This window comes from Cebus imitator, unplaced genomic scaffold (assembly GCF_001604975.1).
Source record: "Cebus imitator isolate Cc_AM_T3 unplaced genomic scaffold, Cebus_imitator-1.0 Scaffold772, whole genome shotgun sequence".
NCBI lineage: Eukaryota > Metazoa > Chordata > Mammalia > Primates > Cebidae > Cebus > Cebus imitator.
The window spans coordinates 269,723-275,899 of NW_016108087.1; the positions used below are offsets into that span (position 1 = coordinate 269,723).

At 36.9% G+C, this 6,177-nt stretch overlaps 1 pseudogene; it reads left to right on the forward strand.

The window, feature by feature from the left end:
• Positions 1-4,504: 4,504 nt before the first annotated feature.
• LOC108297099 lies at positions 4,505-5,657 on the forward strand (annotated as a pseudogene).
• Positions 5,658-6,177: the final 520 nt, after the last annotated feature.

Consider the following 6,177-nt stretch of genomic DNA (forward strand, 5'->3'; position numbering starts at 1 on the left):
CAGTTTTGGAGAATTCATTAAACAAGACACTCAGGATCTGTGAACTTTTCTATGTTACACTATGTTTCTAAATTTTAAAAATAAAAGGGAAAAACAAGGTTTTCAATATGCATTTATGACTGCCTATAGATGTTGTTTTCTAGGGACATCATTTCTTCCTTTTTCTTCCTTATCATTCAAAAGACCACCAAATGACTTATAAAGCGTCTCTGGGGAAAAAGACCACAATGCTGGCTAAACAGTAGAAAGGAGAGCTTTATTATAATACCATTTTGCAAACTAGGGAGAGTTTCTCTACATGGACTCAAAGTGCTCTTTCTTTGAAGAGGGGAAAGGCAGGTTGATGGAGCCTGTATGCTTCATGGAGCCTGTGTCACACAAGAGTATGAAACAAAACCACTGAGTACAAGTCAGACGTAATCAGAAAATTTGGGACAAAGCTATACATATTTACCAGTATTAGTTTTATGGGGAGGTATGGTGTTAAGGGGATGCTTAATGGGTAAAGATATACATAACATAAATTTCATGTTCATTTTGGGGTGGGATTTAAGCATTAAAGTATGATGAAATTTATCTTCTTATGTCCACAAATTAACTATAGGACACAAAACATAATTTTTGTTAAGCCTATAGAAGTTAGATGAAACTGGGTTAAGGTCTGCTGTTACTTCTCAGGAAAAAAATGTAAAGCCATTCTGCCTAATCCGAATTGCAGCAGTCTGGATTATAAAGAGTTAATGATAATTTGTCTGTTAATTTGACAGTGTGCCTAATAGCTTCTTAGGTTAGAAAGTTTAGCAATAATGTGTTTTACTTGTAGGCAAAGGAATTTAGACAGTTGTCATGCTAGCTGATCCCTGAACCCTCCTCAGTCCATAGGTAACTTTTGTTTAAATTTTGGGTCCAATTTAGTTGAGAAGGAAGTGTCTGTTTTCCTCTCTCAGTTCACATTTCCCCTTTTCGATGAGAGCCTATTCTAGGGACAGCACTTTTGACCAACTATAGGTTGGATTTATTTGAACTTGTAGGCCCTACAGTGTTGCAGCCAAGTGGTGTGAATTCTGTTTCTAGGTTCTTGTAGTCTTCTGAGGGTATCTGTGGTCAGGAAACATAACCAATGAAGGAAATACAGGGTAAGACTAGGCTGGCATGTCAACATCTATTAAAGTTGAAACAGGTAGTGGCAACATATTTTTCTTATCTGAAGTTTGTGTATCACCAAGGATGACTTTCAACTACCAAGGCCTCAGAAAGAAAATCACTGAGTCAAGTCAGAAAAATTGAAAGAAATAATTGGAAGTATAGATTGCAGACTTGTGACCAGGAAATAATTCAGGATTTAGTCTAGATTAAGGCAAATAATAAAAACTCACAAATAATAAAAACAGAAAAGGTTAGAATAATAAATGCATTTTAGTTTTCTTCTGAAATATAAGTTTTCTTACTCCTGTTTCTCATTTTTTTTTTATCAAGGATAAAGTATAAGGGGATCAATTTATTTGTGAAATAATATTCATTATACTTACTCTAATTATTTGCATAAAGTGCAACAAGAATAGTGATTGGCCATATCAGATCTTTCTAAATTGTCTTTCCTGGAAGTCTTTTATGGGGAATCTAAGATTAGACTTTTAGAAGCTGTTTCTCGGCTAAGAAGCCTAGCCAAGGATTTGCCATTAGACTATGCCTGCAACATCTTTACAAGTGTATATATGTATCTCTTCTCAAGGTGCCCCAAAAATATAATGTTTCTGGGTCTGTCAGAAAGATATGATCTTCACTTACCATAAGTCAGAAAACTTACAAACAACAACAAAAAATCAAATGTAAAAGGTTATTAGGCTAGTCTCTGCAAAGAGCTTTTTCTTAGCTCCATTAGTTCAATTCCAATTTCTCAAGGCAGTCTGGCTATACCCCAAAATAAGGCATTCTAGTCAAAGCCTTGGTAAAATAACCAGTGTCACCAATTGTGCCCTATTATAAAAGATAACATATTTCTAATGAACTTACACAAATAGCTATTTTTCCATAAATTAAAAATACTCACGAATAGTTTCAAATTTTTGAAGAAAACAGGTAGAGAGAAAAATAAATGCTTAAAATTTTGCTTACAAAGGTACACTTTACTCAATTTGTTGTAAGCAATAAATAACTCAAAAGAAAAAGATTATTTATGGTGGATCACTCCTTTAATCTCAGCACTTGGGAAGGCTGTGGCAGGAGAATTTCTTGAACTTAGGAGTTCAAGGCCAGCCTAGGCAACATAGGAAAATTCTTTTCTACAATTCTTTTAAAAATTTATATGGGCATGGTAACATGTGCCAGTAGTCCCAGCTACCTGTGAGGCTGAGGTGGGATGATCTCTTGAGCTCAGGGTATTTATATTGCAGTGAACTATGATTATGCCACTGCACTTCAGTCTAGCCTGCGTGACAGAATGAAACACTGTCTCTAAAAGTAAAAAACAAAAAGGAGTTTCCTGACTCTAAAACAAAATGTAAAAATGAGCAATGTATTTTTAAAAAGTCATACTCCTCATAAATGATGAATGCATCAGCTATAGAGTTCTGGAATTTATTTATTTATTTATTTGATTTTTTACCTAGTCAAATGTTATCATCTCCAGAAAAATAAGACACCCATATTTAAAAGTATTTATCAGGATCTCTTCCATACATTTCATTGAATGATAAATAGATCTTATGTTGTAGCTGATTATAAACTGCTTTTTGAGAAGAAGCAAAGTAAAAGAAAAATTGTATGTAGATGAGAAAGGTCTCAGAAATAGCCATAAAGACAGAATCAGAAAGTAAATTAGGTTATTTCTATGACATACAACCATTTTACATAATCATAATTATTACTGATAACATATATAAGTGATATTATATGCTGATAAGAATAACAGCCTCCTGCAGAACTGAGACTACCAGCACATCACACCATGCCTGGCTAGTGTTTTGTATATTTCATACAGAAGAGGTTTCACTGTATTAGACAAGATAGTCTCAATCTCCTGACCTTAAGATCTGCCGACCTCAGCCTCTGAAAGCTCTGGGATTACAGGCGTGAGCCACCATGCCCAGCTGCAATGGTTCTTAATAAAGATGAAATGATAAACATAGAATTCACAATCTGGGCCAAGTGCAGTGGCTCATGCTTTTAATCCCGGCACTTTGGAAGACCAAGGTGGGGAGATCACAAGGTCAAGAGTTCAAGACCAGCCTGTTCTATATGTTAAAACCCTGTCTCTAACAACAACAAAAAAAAACTTAATTGGGAGAGGTGGTAGTTTCCTGCAATACCTGCTAATTGGGAGGCTGTGGCAGGAACCCAGAAGGTGAAGATTACAGTGAGCAAAGATCCTATTGCTGTACTCCAGCCCTGGTGACAGTGCAAGACTTGGTCTCAGGAAAAAAAAAAAAAAATCAGGTTGGCAAGGAAGGTCATTGATATTCAGTAGAAAGCTGAAAACAAATACAAGAAAGTAAGAAATCTACTAAAATGAAGCAAGAGCAGAAAGATAAAATAGCCATTTTTAGAAGCAAATATTTTGATAGAACTTAAATACTCATAACAATAAGTTTATAATGCAATCAAAACTATTAAGAACAGAATAGACCAAGCTGAGCAAAGAATCCAAGAGCTCCAAAATGAGTTTTTCAAATCAACTCAGACTACTACAAAGAAAAAAATATTTTTTTAAAATGCACAAACGTCCAAGAAATATGTGGTCACATAAAGAGGCCTAACCTCTAACTCACTGGAGTGCCTGAAAGAGAAGCAGACAGGAAAAGCAACTTACAAAACATATTTCAGGTTATTTTCCATAAAAATTTCCCCAATGTCACTGGAATGACTGACATTCAAATTCAGGATAGTCATATAATCCCTGCAAGATATTACAGAATATGATTATCCCAGAATATATAGTCATCATGTTCTGGAACGTAAACTCCCTCTGTGTCCCCTCAAATTACAAAATATATTAAATGCAGCTAGAGGGAATAAACAAGAAACCTACAGAGGAAATTCCATTTGAATAACAGCACACATTTCAGCAGAAATCCTACAAGCCATAAGAGATAGGGCATCTATATTCAACATTCTTAAAGTAACAAATTTCAAAGAAAAAAATTCATATCTCACCAAAGTAAGCTTCATAACTGAAGAAGAAATAAGTTTCTTTTAAGACAAACAAATGCAGTAGTTTGTTTGTAGAATGTACAAAGTAGAATGTACAGTAGTAGTTTGTAGAATGTAGAAAGCAAAGTAGAATGTAGCTGCCAGGCCCAGCACAAAAACTGGAGAAGGCAGGGAAGTGGGTAACTCCAAGAGAGGACCACTGCAGGAGCTATTCCTGGGATGCAGGAGCCAGATTCTGCAGGCTGCAAGAGGACCCCAGGAGACATCGCCGCTTCCTACACTCTGCCTCAGGCCATCCCTGTTCCTCAGGGGTCCATGTGGATTTCACTCCATGAGCTGTCAGAGTGTCTGACCAATGATCAAAAATGCAGACATGTAAAAGGGCAAACAGCAGGATGCTGTTGACTGCATCACCCAGGCTGGGGAGTAAGTAGTACAACATAGAGAAGGACATTGCTGACTATGTTGAAAAGTAATTTAACAAGAAGTATAACCCTACTTGGTATTGTATTGTGGGCCAAAATTTTGGCAGGTACCTCACACAGGAGACAAAGGACTTTATTTAAACTTGGCTTAAGTTGCAATCCTCCTCTTTGAATCAGGCCTAGGTGGCCATGTTAAAGATGTCAATGAGGTAACAGTGATGGCAACCAGGCGGCACTGGGACTGTTTTGCACTGATGCCAACTTCAGGATGTCCACTACAATGGCTACTGCATATATATGTATATGTGTATATGTATATGTATGTATATATCTGTGTATATATATATATATATATATATATATATATATATATGTGTGTGTGTATATCACAGTAACAAAACCATTTTGTTTAGTTGTTTCTGAAAGAAGTCTACTTTATGTTTATATTTCAAGACTTTAAAAATATGTTTTGATTGTACTGAACTAGGAAATCTCTTCCATTTCTCCTTTTCCTCTTTCTTTCCCTATACACAATAAAAAGCCCTCAACAAAGCCCAAAAGACTAGGAGGGATAAAAAAAAAAATAGGTCTCCAAAGGTAAAACTGTACAGCTTCCTTTTCCTAATGGTGATTTAGGAGGGTCAGGTAAGCTGCAGGAGAACAGCTTGGGATTATTGAGGACAAACAAATAGGAAGGAAGGAAGGTGGAGGGACTGATCTAGTAAAAGGGAAAATATTTCACTAAACTAATTCTACGGCTTAGGGCAGAAGGTAGGGTGAGATGCCTTCTTTAGGGGGCCTTGAGATATGTTTGTCTTTTGTGGAAGTGGAGAGCAGATTTGTTTTTCTGTCTTTCTTAGAATTTTTAAGTAATGCCTGTGTTTTTGGAGATTATCTTCTTCTCTTCCTCCTTTGAGAGATCATGATAGCAGATTGTTGAGAGTAGGATTAACTTGATTATTTTCTTAACATTCTTTCATCTCCTGTCTCCTCCCTTCTTAGTCCTGGATATTCACAACCCTCTGCAGTTCTCTTAGAACAGACCTTGTTGTTTTTAATGGCTGGCAAGGAGCTATCCGGTGACTATAGTTCCTTAGTTTAGGTCTTAGCAATCAAACCAAATAAATGTTGCCCTTTAACTCTCCTGGGTATGTGAGGGCAAGGTGAGGTCAGAAGGTATAGAGGTGTGTGTATGGGTTTGGATTAGAAAAAATATAGGGAAGGACCGTGTGGGATCTTTGGGATTCATGGGTAGGTAGAGGGCACAGTTACTTCTAAGTAGGTCTTTATGTTAAAAGCCTCTGGAAGTATCTGTTTTGGAGGCGAAGATAGTTGTCCCTCTCTTCCCAGTCATCTAGCCCAGATACCCTGTTTCCTCTATTTCTGTCTGCTGTATGGGATGGCTTAATGAGGACCACCCAAGACAGGCTGGCCATGCTGCAATCTGCTCTGGAGATAGGTCTCAGTGCAGATGGAGAGTGACTGTACATGACTGCAACCTCTGGTGGGAAGTAGTATAGAAGTAATAAAGAGCTGGGAGGTACTTTGGAGAAGGTTATCAGCAGTGCAATGGTGAGGTGACATATCAGAAGATGAATATAGG